The 18270-nt window shown below is 37.3% G+C and overlaps 1 protein-coding gene across 4 annotated transcripts in view; it reads right to left on the bottom strand.

Moving 5' to 3' along the window:
* CORIN (corin, serine peptidase) overlaps positions 1-18270 on the bottom strand; it is a 209900-nt gene that overhangs the window by 112642 nt on the left and 78988 nt on the right. The gene's annotated exons all lie outside the window — the stretch shown is intronic.

Genomic DNA, 18270 nt, shown 5'->3' with positions numbered 1-18270 from the left:
TAGTTTCCACAAGAAGTTTTAGCAAGTCTTTTCAAAACAAGCTGCATAAAATATTACCTCAAAAATACATGAGGTGTTAAAACATTACTCAAATTAGTCAATTAGAAGTAACGGGTTAAGGAATCACCAAGGAAAGAAATGCCTGTGCATCAGAAAGAAGAAACCAAGAATTCAGTACATGAGAGAAACATAAAAGGAAGACTGCCAAAAGTAGAGAGTGGGCATGATTCATTCTGGAGGTCATTGTGAGGTTTCCCCCAAAGACAATATAAGAAATAAGTTTTGCTTTTACAGGATTAACTTTATAGTAGATAATACGCACAGATCAGGGTAAGGTGGTTTTTAAAAACTGAGGGGAAAAATGGGCTTCTACTCTGAAAAAAAATTAGAAGAATAGAAAGAAAACAATAAAACTTTCTTCAAAGCTATAGGGAATAAAAAAAGATAATGGAAATATCTTAAGACTTAATTAGGTGTGGAGAAAAATCTGCTAAGAGATGAAGCCAGGAAGTTATCTCTAGAGCACTGTCATCAGCACATGAATAATGAATAAGACAATAACAAACAACAGAAAAGTAAGACGAAGTAGTTGAACATCTAGGGAAAGATTTCTTAAATAACCTAGACTTGGCAGTATTTCATCCACTCAGCATTTTTGAGGAAGAAAATATTCCATATGCAGGGAAACATTCGAATAACTGAAGCTTATCTACTTAAGAGTTGTAAATTCTTTCATGATTTTATTGAAACTCTGTTAAACGGAAAACCCGTTTTCTACTTTCTGAAATGTAGTGTGTTAATTGTAACCACTTTCTTAATGCTCCAGGGTACTTTTGGTGAACAGCAAAACCTTCTCGGCTCTGCGTGGAGGCTCCTGGGGTGAATTTGTCCCTGTGCTAACCTGCCTAAGACTTTCTGGTTATTTAGAGTGTGTCGCTCTTCTCCGCGATATAATCACAGCAGTCTCGATCTCTACTGGTGTCCATATCCCTGCACCAGTAACTATCCCTCCACATTTCCATCTATTTCCCATTAATTACAAAGATCTAGGAAACCCAAAAAAGCAAATTTCTAATTTTTTTTTTTTTAATAAAAGTGAACAAGCTATGAAAGAGGGCCTCAGGGAATCTTTTTTTTTAATGGCATAAATGAATATCTATTTAGATTATAACCACTTTTTTTTAACTTTTTAATAATTACTTGTATTCTGAGTAATGTGGGTAGCAATCTCTGGAGAAGTGACATGTGGCCATATATTCAAACAACTGAATTAAAATAGAGGTACCTCATGAAAGGAGACAGTTACTACAGTGGAAAGGACCCAGGGTTTTATCAATGGCACTGGGTACAAGCCCCAGCTCTGACTCTTACCAGCTGTCTCTGAGTCTCAACACCTTACTCTTTAAAATGTGAACATACACAGCCATGATGCAGAGTTATTTTAAAGATTAAAAGAAATACGGTATTGGGCCTGCCTTTATACTTGGCACATACAGAGCTTATGTAGACAAACTTTACTATTGTTTTTATATCTAGGAATATGTATGGATATTTGTATGTATGTCTAATATACTCAAAAGTGATTACCACAAACCCAAAATTTAATCTGTAAGAAAAAATTCTACTTTAAATGAATTTACGTAAAATAGGATTCATTAGATTTCTGGAATTTTATAGCTAGAAGAGTCTGGCAATCAATCATACAGTCCTGCTTCCAATCCCAGAAATGAGAAAACCAAGGCTGGAGAGTCAACATGACTTGGCCCATGTCATAAAGCTAATTAGTAACTAGAGGTAACTGGAACTACGATTTTCTAATGTCCAATTCAGAGTTAATCCAGAACAGAGACTGACGAGCATTTTCTGTAAAGGGCCAGATAGTAAATTGTTAGCCTTTGTGACGCATACAGTTTCTGCTACAACTGTTCAACTCCACCAATGTGGAGCCAAAGCAATCACAGGCATATGTGTAAGAGAATGAGTGTGGTTGTGTTTCAACAATATTTTATTTAGAAAAACAGGCCGCAGGCTGTCTTTGGCTCACAGGCTATAGTTTGCTGACCCCTGATCAGAAGAATAAGTTAACAGATTTTTAGCTAGAGGAAACATGATGGACATAATTCCAAATCCACACATCTTTCTGCTTTCTATTGCCAATGCACTAGAAAAGCTGTGTGACAATGAAAGAACTCAGAAGAATAAGACTTAAATGTTGCTATTATGACTAACATCTTAAAACAGTATTTGGTAAACATCAATCTTGGCCTCAAGATTATTTTATTACTTAGTAATAATTAGGATAATCCAAAAAAGAAGCTCTAAGAAAGCAGGAGGAGACTCAAAGAATTGGAATTCAAAATTATCTTGGCTAAATAATAACAGTGAAGAGAACTAAAATAGTAGTAAACATAAAATGAAGCAACAACTAAAACAGAAAATACTATGGAAACAATAAAAGTGTTGTAACCTAAAGAAATAAGTAAATACTGCCATCAAAATTTACTGATTACAACTGAAAACCTGTCTTATCTATCCAAGTAGTACTTTTACATTAGCACCTATCTCTCCAAGAGATCATCCTTAAATCAGAATCAAAGAGCATGATGTTGGGGCCAGGCGCAGTGGCTCACATCTGTAATCCTAGCACTTTGGTTCGCAGAGGCAGGCAGATTGCCTAAGCTCAGGAGTTTAAGACCCACCCTGGGCAATATGACGAAACCCTGTCTCTACTAAAATACAAAAAATTAGCCGGGTGTGGTGGCAGATGCCTGTAGTCCCAGCTACTCGGGAGGTTGAGGCAGGAGAATTGCTTGAATCCAGGAGACAGAGGTGAGCTGAGCTCGTGCCGCAGCACTCCATCCTGGGTGACAGAGCAAGACTCTGTCTCAAAAAAAAAAAAAAAGGAGCATGATATTGGAACCAGGAATAATCTACCAGAAATAAGAACACCTCCCAAAGATGTACCTTTCTGGTTTGAGTCAGGACCTCCTGATAACACTGGTCCCATGATCATAATCATCATAATATTCTTCAGACACATAAAGATCTCATGGAGGAAGGTGATCAAATGCCTTTTCCTTTCCATTGTGGATGAATGTGAAGAAATACTTATGCTGCAATATGAGGCAGAGATAAATTTCTTGTTCCTAAGAAGTATGACATATTGGAACGGGTTGGCAAAGGAATAGTGTTCAATCTTCCTCTAGGGAGGTTTTGAGAGAGTCTAAACTTTGCATCTGTTTTGCATGAGGTTTTCTCCCCAAGAGAAAGGGAAGTAGAAGAATTTTCAACATCTGAATTCTAAGGGAGCTGTTCAAATTGTAATTTTACATACTCAATTGAACTAAATATAGTACTCTATTTTCCCTAACACTTGTATTGCTCCCTAGTAGTAAATTGGTTGTTTACTTTTGAACGTCTACCTTGGAGGCACTAAAGATGATCTATAATTGGAATTGGGTTCATTACACTGTACCAACTTGCTCCCAACATATGTTCTGTTTACACAATGACTCATTCAGAGTGTTCAGTGCTTAGTGCAAACAACTATGATCTTCCAATATTTGATTTCTCCTTGGGCTTTCACACACCTCAGCTTTGGTTTCACTGAATGATTTTGGAAGAGAAAAGGGCATAAAATAAAGCTATACTAATGAGCGAGAGATTGAGTGATAACTATGAAAGTTTTGTGTATACAACTTCTGCAACTCAAAGGGCTCTGATGGTGTTAGCAAAAAACCATTTAAACACCTTTGCCCTCTGTCAGGACACAATCAGAGCTGTTTCTTTAATATCACAGTATCATTGTCTGTTTTTAACTTTTCTATTTACAGAGTAAAGAAAATGTTTCACTTAATATTTAAAAGATTATACAATGATCCAATACAATATTAAAGGGCACAGAATAATGTTGTTCAAATATGTAATATATATAGATGACTTTTTCTACTTGTATATGTTCACTTAGAACGCAGTTAAAATTTATAGCTAAATCCAGCTATGAGAAAATCTTCATTTCTTCAATATAGATCATAGGCATTTTATTTCTGTGCATCAACTTTTAAAAAGACGGTTTCAATTATCACATAATGTTGACACTTTATAAATATTAGTAAAAAGTCAATGAAAACGAAGTCACTTTCATACTGCTAAAAATAAAATGTTAACTAAAAAAATACTATTGGAAGACATGTATATACCACATTCATTACAATGGAAAGTAGAGAAATACCTGTTAGTTGTAATTGATGTCACAAACAAAATTTCCATAAAAGGAATACCATGAAAATTAGAACTAAAGCATATTTCTAAAAGTTCAATTGGCAGGATCCAAAAAAAAAAAATACCTACCCCTTGAACAAAGAAATTATATTTAATTTGTTTAAAGGAAAAGTCACTTTTTATGTTAAAACTCAGAAATCTCAGATTTTTCTCATTTATTTTCCAACGCAACATCCTCCAGGCTTTTTCACAGCAACCACATGGATCTAATAGACAACTCAGGCATGCGAACCAGTACACACTCAATTTTACCAGTTGCTAAAAATTGTTTTCTCTCACCCACAGCTTTGACCAGGTCACCCCTGCCCTCACTGTGGCTTCTTTATTGTTCTCCTTATCAAATGCAGACTCCCGGGATCTCAGCTTCAAAGGCCTCCTGTAGTTTTCTCAGCTTTCATTTCCTCTCTAACCAGTCTGTATTCTTCCAGCCAAGAAATCCTTCATTCAGCACTTTGATTCACTGTCCCCAATCCTTCATCCATCCTTTTTCTTACACTTCCAACACTGGCTCAGACCACATTCAACAGTGACTTCGCCCCTGAAATGGGATTCAACCTCAATTTATTAGGTTAAATATCCAACTGCTTTTGTTTGCTTCTTTCTATTTTTAAATCTAATGCTATTTGCCCTGTATAAAAGAGATTATGAGATAGGACCAGGACCCCTGCATCAAATTTCTCAAGTATTTTAATCTTTCACGTTCAATCTGTTAGACCTCTAAGGGGCATAGCACAGAATGAAAAAAAGTATCTGCATTACATTTAAAGACAGAGAAAAAGAGAGGCACTGTAGTATATTTTACGATTGCAGGTTGTAGGAATGTCCATTGATATTGCTTTAGGGACCATGACAGAAGCAGAAGATAGTGGGAATGTTAAGCACTAGATACAAGATGAACAAAGACACACACAACCCCATATCACACCACTGAGGTAACAAGCTGGCAACGAGGGGTGAGAAGGAGGAACAGAGATGGATACAGGAGGGAGAGGAAACTGGGAAGCAAATGGGCACAGTATTCCCAGTAGGAATACAAGTCACTACAGTTCTTCCTGCCAGGCAGAACACAGGCCATCTGACTTTGTGCCAAGTGCTGAAATGGACACACAACATTAGCAACACAAAGCACTATCTCATTAGACTTAGTTTCCAAAAGTCTGTTTTCTTTCCTCCAATAAACATTAGGATTAGCTTACTTATTTTGTTGCTCCCAACACTAATTCCAATGAAACTCCCAGTTACCATGTGAAAGGTTGGATTAATTCAATGACCTCATTTTCTTCATTGCTAAGAATACCTTTATACATTCTCTCATTTGAAAATACATTGAGTATCAAGGTTATCTTCTCAGAGAATATCCTGAAATAACGAGCCCTAGTTTCTTCATCTGTAAAATAAGGATAATAATTATGTAACTATTAGGTAGTATTGAAAATTAAATGAGACAGGGCACATAAACAACTTAGCAGTGATTGGCATCCAGCATGTGTGCAATAAAAGTTAGCTATGATTATTGTCATTGTTATTATTACTATAAGAACCTTGATTTTAGCAGATGACAGTTGTCATTGTAACCTAACATGAACTTTAAACTAGAAAATTTAATTTTTAGACCAAACGATATTTATATGCCTTTTCTATCTTCCTATCGAATACAATGAATCCCACTGTTTTTCAGTTTTCCTGAATTCATGCAACTCCCTTCCAATTCTGAAACCAACAGGTTGCTGGCCTGTTTCCTCATCAACACCACAGAGGAAAAACATGAGCGAGGAAGGAAAAGTACTAAAGCAGAAGATATCTATTCCTTAGTCTGTGTTGTAGTTAAAAGGTGAGTCTGTTGAGTCATTACCCACAACTCCTATGGGTCCCAAGGGAGGACAGTTGTCATCAGAACAGTTTTTGCAACCTGCCCTTTTAAATGTTCTGAGATATTTGTTCTCTTTCTTCTTGACTTTTTGCTTTGCACTTCACATGCCCCTTCCATGAGCTCATTCACTCCTTTGATTTTAGCCCAACATACACAAATGACTCCCAAGCTCTTATCTCTGCAGCTCAAGCCTCTCTCCTGAATTTCCGGGACCTACAACCAACTGATATGCCAGGAAATTTACATCTCCGAATGATTCTTTATCATAAACTATTCTTTTCCCTGTGGTCTCTACTTTGGCAAGTAGTGTGACAAACATGTTTCACCTTTTCCCAACCAACCACCTGGTGGTCATCCTTCCTTCTACCTTTGCTCTTCCCGGTGAACCACCAAATTCTCCACATGTGAGTCCTTGAGAACAGGGATTTTGTCTTATTTGCTCCTCAACCCCAGTGACTAAAACAATCCCCAGCACATAGCAGGCACTCCGTACATAGTTGTTATATAAATGAATAGTGCATAGTTACCACCCCATAACCATCTGCTAAATGAAGGACTGGATGCTTTAAGTTGCATTCTCACGAAACAGGAAGAACATACAAATTATTCTCCTTCACTTAAATGTTTCTAATAATTTCTTCTTATAAATAAGAATATTAAATCATATGATGCAGTTTTGTTTTCTATCAGAACAACAAGACATTATGTGTTTTGTTAGAATGTTCAAATGTTAGTCCTCTGGCTGTTGAGTTTCATAGTTAAACAAGAAGTTTTTCAGTCTTCAGACTTAATAAAAATCTGTAAAATCCCTCTATTCACGTTATACTTAACAAGGGGTCTTCTGAAATGTGCATTGAGAAAATTGGAAACAGCTTAGTGACTCAAAAGAATAATATTTCATAAAATCCTATGGAGTAAAAAGCCAGATTCCATGGGGCCACTCACTGGGTGTGTTAGGCAATTTCAGAAAACATTTTCAGAAAACTTCTTCAGATATTCTGTATGACATATGACAGAAGTAACTTGTCATATGTTGCCCACAACTTTTGAGTGGTTAGCCTCACTTTTCAATTACAACGTTTTTATTTGAATTGGTTGTAGTAGAATAGGGTTCTAAAGGACAGATGTGCATTCTTGCTAGAAAGTATGTGGCCTTGCCTTTTACTTTCTATCAAGTCTGTAGTCAAATCAGCTTGCATTGCTTTGCTTCATAAAAATAGCATAAAATGTGCTACAAATAATACAAATAAATAAAAGGAAAGTACATTCATGCCTGCATCTGTGTTTGACTTGCAAAATAAAAGACTTCATGAAATAAAAATATTTTGAGTCTCTTTTATTTTTATCACTACTTATTCTGTACTGAGCAGATCTGAACACTACATGTTTTCTTCAATTAGAAGTCATCCAACAGGTGGACTTATTTTCAGTGCAAACTCTTAGCCAAGATTAAGCCATATATTTCATACATCTTGTTCAAGATGACTGAGAGCAAACCTCTAAATTTCTTTTTCTCCAGGTCAATATTGGCAGTTCTAAACTAAATAACCACTTCTTTTTGGTACTGTGTTGAGATTTATTCAAACTGCCAACCATGAAAAGAAAAATAGAAACATTCCCAGGAAGAAGAGAGGGGTATATGCAAATAACTATTGGTTATCCATTACAAATTATAAGGTTAGTGAATAGTATTTGCTTTTATATACAATCATGTGCTATTTTTATAAACATCTACATAGAACTATCCCTACACATCTACTCTTTGTATGAGATGAACTCATCCCTTCTTTCGTGGACTGAATGCTATAGGTCTACCTTTAATTTATGCTATTAAGTGCCTACAAGAGATGATTTTTAAATAAGTAGTTTTGCATACAGAACCAAGATTTGATTCCAACTTTGAATGCTATTAAGTTAAATGTACACAGAAATCATTTTTTCTCCTTTTAAGATGTGTACACTATGTTTATGACAGTGAAGTCCTAGGTCTTTGAAACACTAACAGGCCCAGATTCAAAGGGGTTCAGATCACAGCTCAGTCAAGTTCCACCTCTATGATCTTGAGCAAATCACTTAATCTCTCTATCAGTTCTGTCATCTACAAAACGGGAAGTGCCTTAGTTCATTCAGGCTGCTAGAACAGAATACCACAGACTGGGTGGCTTAAACAAGAAACATTTACTTTTCACTGTTCTGGAAGGTGGAAGTCCAGGATCAGGGTGCGCAGTGGCATTCTTAGTGAGGGCTCTCTTCCTGGTTTAGTCCTCACGTGGCCTTCCTTGATGCATGTACAGACAGAGAGAGAGAGCACACAAGAGCGACTCTATCTCTTACTCTTCTTCTAGGAGCATGTCTAATCCCATCATGGGGGCTCCACCCCCGTAACCTCACCTTTTGTTCTTTTTGTTTGTTTATTTTTTGAGATGGAGTCTTGCTCTGTCACCCAGGCTGGAGTGTGATGGTGTGATCTCAGCTCACTGCAACCTCTACCTCCTCGGTTCAAGTGATTCTCCTGCCTCAGATGCTCAAGTAGCTGGGATTACAGGTATGTGGCATCACACCAGTTAATTTTTGTATTTTTAGGAGAGATGGGGTTTTGCCATGTTGGCCAGGCTGGTCTCGAACTCCTGACCTCAGGTGATCTGCCCGCCTCAGCCTCCCAAAGTGCTGGAATTACAGGCGTGAGCCACGGCACCCAGCCCATCACCTCAACTAAACCTAATTATCTCCCAAAGTCTCCACCTTCTAATACCATCCTCTTGGGGTTAAGGTTTCAGCACGTAAATCTGTGGGTGGGGGATGTAAATACGCAGTTCATCACAGGAAGAATAACCATAATCCTCACAGTGCTGCTGGGAAGAGTAAATAAGACCATGTATCTAAAGTGCTTAGCACAGCACTTAGTACATAATAAATGCTCAGCAAGTTACATACTATTATGATAACACTGTTATTGTTAAACACTATTAGGAAAACACCACTACTTGAATTGCAAAGTCTGGCCATCATTTCTTCAGTTCGTTTGTTTTATTCTGTTACTACCTTAACCATATTCACCAGAGTGCAGCATGGCTTAAAATTAATTAATTTTTTTATTCTACAAATCTTTAATCCAAACACCATTTCCATAGACCCCACCAGCCTCTAACACCTAGCTATTCCATCCTCATAATTTCAGCATTTTTCTGAGCTTAGTATTCATCACACACACTGATGCAATCACTTGTATATGTGTACATGTATTCCCATCACTCACGTTCCATTTTCATCCAATGTTTGCCTGTTTTCAGAGATTGATTATCACTAGAGAAGTGGAACCAAGATAATAGCCAGGTCTGCTTGATCCTACAATGGCCATCTTCTAACTGTGGAATGTGTTTCATTAGAGGTATACAAGTGCTTTCCAAGGGTATATTACAGGCAGAGATAGTTTTAAAGGAATCAATTTCCACATCCTTAAATTCCCTCTTTTCTATAATTGCCTATCTGAGGGCACATGCAGGGTAACGTCATTAAGTATTTCCTTTCTTACCGCCCTTTTCACAATGTTCCTTTTTTCCAGCTGACAAAAGAAAGGCACTTTTTAAACATTTCAAACCTGCTATGGCACATGCTCCTGGGTGTAAAACATCTGGAGTTCCAAATACATAGACAATTTAAAATATTTTCCATTTTGCTATCCTGCCTCCTCATTCTCCAAATGTTGTCAGAGAAGATATTGTTCCTGAAGGAAAATATTTGAAGGACAAAGTTAAAAGAGCACAAATAAACCCCAAAAGTAGAGGACCGGAGGCTCATTTCAGGCAACAAACTTATTTATTCTGTCTGTCCGTCTGTCTACCAAAATAGGCATCTTAAAATTTGAAGTGAAAAGTGGGATTGTAAGCTTCTAGGTCCAGTTAAAATGGTATAAAAATGTCCCACCTTACCTCTCGCTGTGATTGTAACTAAAAGTTGTAGACAGAATACACAAAGCAATTGTCTGTGGTATCCAAACAGTAAAGACCGGTAAGTGGACTAAGAAGGGAAATAAAAACTTTAAAAAAGAGTAATAAGGAGGTGAGCATTCTGGTGCTTTTCCTTTTCTACTCATATTTCCCAATACAGAATGAATGCAACAAAATCATGGAACTGTGCAGCAGGCTTGACCGAGAGAAATTCTCTCCTTGGTCAGAGGAATAAGCAGGAGGGGCCCCACAAAACCAAAGGAGGGGGAGTCCCCTGAGACATCTCCTCTCCTGACCATCCCTTGGAGGAGTCCTAGAAGCTGTGCTCATGGAAGCTGTACTCATGCAACAGTGGCAGCAGCAGCCAAAGTTGCCTATTTGCCCCAGAGTTGGCTACAACAGCGCAAAAGGTTAAAACTACAACTTTCTCGACAGAGGACCAGGGCAAAGGGTCCCTGGAAGTCAGAGAGTTTCAGGGAGATCACAGAGAAGAGGGAGCTGGAAATGAAAGATCACACAGAGCTATGTATAAAGTCCTGGGTTTATCTCTCAGGTCTCCATGCATGAAAATGATCTGAAACAGAACACCAAAAGCTTTGAGAAGTAAGCAACAACGTAATCCATGGCCCAAGTATCAGACTGATCCCTGTGAAATACACTCATGGGGAGGATCCAAAGAGCACTACAAAGGCTTTGAAAACTGAACGGACATTGGAAACAAAGCCCTTAGAAGGCATAATGTGACTTGTGACCGGAACTTAACTGGGTCAACTGACTATGAAAAGAAACAAACACACAAACAAAATTAGCATTTTCCAGAGAATTCTAACAGGACCCAGAATATCATAATATTTTCAAAATGCCCAGGATATAAGTTAAAATTAATTAACATACAAAGAAGCAGGGCATTCTCAGCAACCCCTTAGTGAAAAGATAATTAATAGGCACTACCCCTGAAGTGACCTAGATGTTGAAATTATTTGACAAAGACTTACTTTAAAGCAGCTGTAATAACCATACTCCATGAAGTAAGTGTCAACGAATTTGAAGTGAATGAAGGATAGAAGTTCTCAGTAAAGAAATAGCAACTATAAGAAAGAATCAAATGGAAGCTCAGAACTGAAAAATAAAATAACTAAAATATTTTTAAAAGACACTAAAATTGCAGAGTGAAGATGACAAGACAGAGTAAGTGAACTTATAGCTAAATTAATAGATATTATCTAATATGAACAAAAGAGAAAAAAGTTTTCAAAAAAATGAACATAACTTCAGGTACCTGTTGTATATTATCAAAAGGTCCAACATTGATGTCATTAAAAATCTAAGAAGGAAAGGAAGGAGAATGAGATTTGTACAGAAGAAAAGTTTGAAAATTTAGTGGCTAAAGTTTTCTAAATCAAATGAAAGATATAAATTTAGACACAAGAATCTAAATCTTTGGAATTTTTTTGGAACTCAAGAATCTCAGCAGAACCCAGATAAGATAAACTAAGAAAAGAAAATCAAAATAATTACTGAGTGGAATGTATTCAGGAATGCAAGGCTAATTTAATAGTCAAAAAGTAATACATGTAATCTCTACATTAACAAACTAAACAAAAACTACATGATCATGCCAACTCATACAGAAAAGCATTTGATAAAATTCAACATCTTTCATAATAGAAACTCCTAGGAAATGAGATTTAGTTTATGGGATTACCTGATTAGGTCTACTGAGGATATTCTACCTTTCTTAAAGTCAGCTGTGCCAAATAACATAATCTAATTATAGGAGTGACTACAACATGATATTCAGTTCATCCCCACATTCATAAGTGAGGGGATTACATAGGGTGAGTGCACAAGGGAACTGGAACCCTGGGAACCATCTTAAAACCATGTTTACCATAACAAGCAATGAACAATGGGAACTCAATGTTTTAAAATCAGTACCTTTTACAATCGTTCTCAAAGTATCTAACAAAATATGTGCAAGACCTATATGAGCAAATTATAAATGCCAACAAAAGAATCAAGAAAGACCTAAATAAATGATAAACCAAGTTCATGGCTTGAAAGACTTAATATGTTTAAGATGCCAAGTCTCCCTAAATTGATCCACAGTTTTAATACAAATCCAATCAAGATCTTTGGAACATTTTTTTTTTATAAACATAGACAAGCTAATTCTAACACTTATATAGAAAGGTAAAGAACTACAACTGAAAAATAAATTTTGAGACATAACACAGTGGAAAAACTCATACTAATAGATGTTAAGACTTAATATCAAGCCATACTAATCAAAACAATGTGGTTTGGTTAAGGAATAGGCACATAAATTAATGAAACAGAATAAACAGTCCAGATATAGACCCACGAGAACAAGGTCAATCAATTTTTGATGGAGGTGCAAAAGCAGTTTAATAGGGGAAATATAGGCCTTTCAACAAATGTGTCTGGAACAAATGGACATCCATTTGGAAAAGGAAAAAAATACCACTTGACCTACACCTTATACCTTAGGCAAAAAGTAACTCAATGTAGGTCATATAAAATGAAAACTGAAAAAGTCTTGGGAGAAATTATGAAGGAAAATCTTTATGCAATTGAGATAGGCAAATAGTTCGTATATGATACAAAAGTATGTTGCATTAAAAAAACTGATAAAAACATTTGTTCTGTGAAAGACACTGTGAAGAGAATGAAAAGACAAGGTACAGAGAGTGGGAAAATATTTCCAAATCATATATTGAACAAAAGATTTGTGTCCAGAATATATAAAGAACTCTCAAAACTCAACAGTAAGAAATCAAACAACCCCCCACTCCCACCATAAAATGAGCAAAAGATATGAACAGACACTTTGTAAAGGAGATATTCTGATGGCAAATAAGCATATTAAAACACTTTCATCATTAGGCAAATGTAACCACAGTGAGATGCTTCTACACACCTATTAGAATGGTCAAAACAAAAACAAAAGTCAATCTGACAATACCAAGTACTAGAGAAGATATGAAGTAACTGGAAGTTGCGTACATTGATACTGATGGGAATGCAAAATGATACAGCCACTCTGGAAAAAGAGTGGATAGACACCAATCTAGGTATTCATCTTAGAGAAATTTGCCTATAAAAACTGTAAGTGAATGTTTACAGTAGGAATTTTCACAATTACCAAAAAACTGGAAACAATCAAATTCCTTTCAACAAGCAAATAAACAAGTTGAGGTACACTCATACAATGGAATACCAGTAAGCATTAAAAATAACTAACCACTGATACATGTAACAACATGGATGAATATTAAAGGTATTATCCTAAGTGAAAGGAGCAGGTCTCAAAAGGGAATACACTGTGTGATTCCATGTATGACATTCTATCTAGAAAAGCCAAACCAGAGACGTGGAGAACAGACCAGCAGTTTCCAGAGGTTTGGAGTGTGGTTTTGGCCATAAAGGACAAGATGAAGATGATATATGCAGGGGTGATAGAACTGTTCAGTAATCTAATTTTGTGGTGGTTACAAATATCTATGCATGTGTTAAAACTCAGAACTATAGACACACACACACACACACAGTGAATTTCATCGTATGGAAATTTAAACATAAAAACTAAAGTCAGCCTATTTCTTTCAGAAAGTAACTCTGATTTGATGAATAAGTTTGACATCGAAGACTGGCATTACCAGTGAGATAAATTTTACATAAATTGGATGAACAAAACTGACGGCTCCAAGTTTTGATAAATATATATTTAAAGCATGTAATAATATAACAAGCATTTTATAAAAATATTGTATTAGAAAAAATTAATTGAAATTAACCAGTATTTCCATTTCTTATAAATTTTCCTGAATATATAGAACTAAACAAAGTGCCTCAAAGTAAAAGAGTAATAAACAGATATTTGATAAATCCAGGTAATATTCTCAGAAGTAGAGAACACGAATGGCTTTACTGACTGGGTAACAAATTCATTTGCAAGTAAGGTGCTTTCCAAGTCTGTGCTTCCAAAAATGGAAGGCGAATCTAATCAAGTTGTCATCTAATCATTAAAAATAATTTTAATGATAAATCATTACTATTTGCTTTTTGACAGTACAATGGGAAGCTTCTCAAATAATCAAATGCCATTATTCATAAAACTATTTCATGCCCATGTGTTTAATCATATGAATAAGTTTTCAAAGCACTACCATCTACAAGAAACTCTGATACAGTCTACACAAACCAGTGTTCAAGGAAAACAAACCTCATCTAATACATCAATATATGTCACATTTAAGGTTAGTAATTATTTATAAGCATTTATAATAAATTGAAAGTACAACTTTTTGATAAATTAATCAGAAAATAAACTGTTGACACTCAGAGTCTTATGACTGAAGGAAAGTTTTTTAAAGTAATAGTTTCCATTTTATGCAGTTTTATTCTAGAGATGCATGGTAGGGGGATAAAAATAATCTAAGCATTAAAGAGATATTACACTGTAATGAAATTCTGTAGGCAAAAGGAAATAGAAATGAATTCAGAGAGAAAAAGGAGCAAAGTAAAATTTGCTGAATGTTACAAGAGGAGCTTATAATTTTTTAATGTTTGGTAAATGTCAAAGCACTATGGGATTTAGGTTTCACTGGACACATTCAAAATAGTTATATGTCAATTATTATAATATTCTTTAAAATCTATTATCTGACACTATTTACATTCAAAGTTAAAATTTTTTAGATATTAATTTAAAATTGTGCAAGAACTGTGTACTTTGTCAAAATCCTTTGAGGGTATGCAGCAAAAATATCTGGAAGACCACATATCTAAAACACTATGTTGCACTGCATCTAAAACACTATGTTGCACTGCCTCCTCAATAAGAACTTAACTTTTTGTTTAAATGTGTGCAGGGTTTCAGACACAAAATAAACATATGGATAGAGCAGGTGAGAATGGAGACTTCAAATTACTTTCCAATTGCTGAGCTCAATGGAATTGCAGTTATGAAGCTCACAGTGCTATTTAGCAGAAGAAGTCACAATTTCAAAAGAGATTCACAGATTTTCATGTGATGATTCTAAATCATGCATTGGTTTCAGTGGGTGGCCCAGAGTTTAGAGTTCAAACTCTAAGATGTCTGAATTACTAGACAACTGCCACATCACTGCTGCTCAATTTCAAAAAAAACTGATCAAGCTTAAAGAATAATGTTCATCTAAAAGACACAGATAGTATCCTTTGCAGAATTTTGGGAAACAAATATGAAACTTAGAACTAAGCTAATATTTCTGCTATGTGAAAAAAAAAAAAAAAAAAAACAGCATTTTTTTTTTCGTTTACCTGGTTCTGTAAAGATCTATCAGCTATGATTAAACTGGCCATGATGGGGCATATAAAGCTGAATACAGAATAAAAATAGATGATGTTTTGAATTGCAAATGAGCAGCATTCTTGTTAATCAGAACTGATTATTGAACAAAATAGGCTCAAGGATGTGCACTTATGATCATATATGTTAAATAATATCAGACTTTTGACTTGTTGCTAAAACTTTCCATATTTTACTGTAATCTGTAAGACCACAATCTGATTGTGATCCTGAAATGTGATTCCAATTTCTGATTCAGAGGCATAATATTGACAAAATGCAGATGGGCTTGGTCTCCAGCCACTGAACAAAATAATATTCTGTACGAAGCCCAAGGATCAACCTATGATCTTGAGTTTCGGAGCTATCAATCTGCAAGCCCAGCAGCTAGCTTGGCAAGAGAATGAGAAGAATGAATGCAGATGAGGAAAGAAAACCTCTGTATTTCTGTTTTAGGAACCACTGTGCCACTTCAAGCAAAGCAATGTTTGGCAGAGAACAGAAACCTAATATCAAATGATCTATAAACAAGAATTACTGAGCCCAAAGAGAACAGGTAGTATTTAGGCTTAACAAGAAATCTATTTTATCTGCCACTGCTTCTTTATCCTGGGTATGTGGCATAGCAAAGTCAAAATAAGCCTGTAATTCTCCCAGAAAAACAGTGGAAATCCACAGGATCAGCATTGCTCGTGGTCACAGATCAAAAGAAGTTGTTAGGGACTTAAAAGGATTTTTAAAGCTTCAAGTTACAGCAAAATGAAATGTTAAGTACCAGACAAGTTGATCATGAAGTTTCTTCATAAGAATTTTGGCATATCCTTAGCTCTATCACTACCCAAATAACAACTATAATGACAGCTGTTCCTTACATAGCTTCTCTTCTGCATCTCATTTTTGACCACTCTCCCTAACATGTTCTATGTAACAGCCCTACAGACAGGGGCTGGCAGCTGATTAAAAGAACCCAGGGGAGATATCTGGGGCAAGAACGTTGCAGGCAGATGGAACAGAGTAGCTACAGCCTAGAGAGTAAAAACAAAAACATGAGGAGAAAAGTCAGAGAGGCATTCAGGGCCAGGTAATGTACGGTGGGATGCCTATGTTGCACAACTCCAGGAGGCACAAATGATACAAACAGGAGGCAGAAACACTGGGTAGAAGAGGGCAACAACAAAGCTTTCCCCAACAAAGGCCCCACCCTTAAGCTTGAAGACCCACAGCTCTAAGTAAGGACAGGCATTTCTGTTTTCACACCCAAAATGTTGCTTTTTGGCCCACCACACCCCTCATCCTGCCCCCATACAAACCCAAGACCTTAGCGCGCGCGCGCGCACACACACACACAGGAAGCGGCTGAACTTCGGAACCAGCAGACCAGCGAAGAGGGAACGACTTGGCAGAGAAAGAGAGAAGAGGGACGTTTGGCTGCAGAGTTCGGCTGCAGAGGGGAGTTCAGCATAGAAGAGTCTGGCCGCTGGGTGCTCCGGCTCCAGGGAAAACTACCTTCCCACTCCATTCTCCTGCTTCCCGCTCCCCATCCACCTCACTGAGAGCCACCTCCACCACTCAATAAAACCTTGCACTCATCCTTGGAGCTCACATGTGATCTAATTCTTCCAGTACACTGGGCAAGAACTTGGGGTACAGAAGGCTGTCACGCTGGTTCCCTCCCCTTAAGATAAGGCAGAGGGTCCACTGAGTTGATTAACACACAAGCCCTCTACAGAAGGCAAATTTAAAAGAGCTTGCAGGCTGGGCACGGCTCACGCCTGTAATCAGCCCTTTGGGAGGCCGAGGCGGGTGGATCACAAGGTCAGGAGTCCGAGACCAGCCTGGCCAATATGGTGAAACCCCATCTGTACCAAAAATACAAAAATTAGCCGGGCATGGTGGCACATGCCTATAGTCCCAGCTACTCGGGAGGCTGAGGCAGGAGAATTGCATGAACCCGGGAAGTCGGAGGTTGCAGTGAGCTGAGATTGTGCCACAGCACTCCAGCCTGGGCGACAGAGTGAGACTCCATCTTAAAAACAAAAAAAAAAAAGCTTGCCCACTTGGGCTTTAGGAGCCAGAGACACCCACCCCAAGACACTGCCGTGGGGCTGGAGCCCAAAAGGACTCTTGCAGGCCTCTGCACCTGCCTGTCTGCATGCTCCCACTAGGGGTTTGAGCTGCAGGGTGACCACACATGAGACACCCCTGTTGCATGTCCTGAGAGGGGAGTCAGGGAACTCTCCCGTTTTACTATTCACATTGACTTCTATATGACGGGCATTCTCCTGCAGTTGTGCAATGCAGCAATACTGATGAAGGCCTGACAGCTGTAAAGACCAAGGGCTTTTATACCGAGTGAGAGGGAAAGCCTTAGGAAACTTAGAGAGAATAGATGTGAAAGTTTAAAAGATCCCTTTCTATTCTGTGTGCATAGGGAAGCATCAAGGAAGAGGCAATAATAGCCCAAAGGGGCAGAGGGAGGCAGCAAGGAAGCCAATAATGAGGGTGGAAGGATAATCCAGGCACAAATCCAAGTGAGCTGGGACCAGTGGTTGTGGAGATAGTGAGCACTGGTTGGATCACGCATGTATTTTGACAGTTGAACCACTAAGATTTGCAGACAAATCAGATATGGTATGAAAGAGAAAAAGAAGAGTCAAGGATGACCCCAAGTTTTTAACTAGAACAACTGGAAGAACTACATTGTTATTGACTAAGGTGGGAAAAACTGGGAGAAGAGAAAGTGCATGGACAATATCAGACTGGTTTTGTACCTGTTTCGTTTGACATGCCTTTTAGAAACTCAAATAGAAACAAATAGG

The sequence above is a fragment of the Piliocolobus tephrosceles genome, chromosome 3 (genome assembly GCF_002776525.5).
Source record: "Piliocolobus tephrosceles isolate RC106 chromosome 3, ASM277652v3, whole genome shotgun sequence".
In the NCBI taxonomy this organism is placed as follows: domain Eukaryota; kingdom Metazoa; phylum Chordata; class Mammalia; order Primates; family Cercopithecidae; genus Piliocolobus; species Piliocolobus tephrosceles.
The sequence above is the reverse complement of the archived record's forward strand: the minus strand, read 5'-3'. Positions and strand labels throughout refer to the sequence as shown.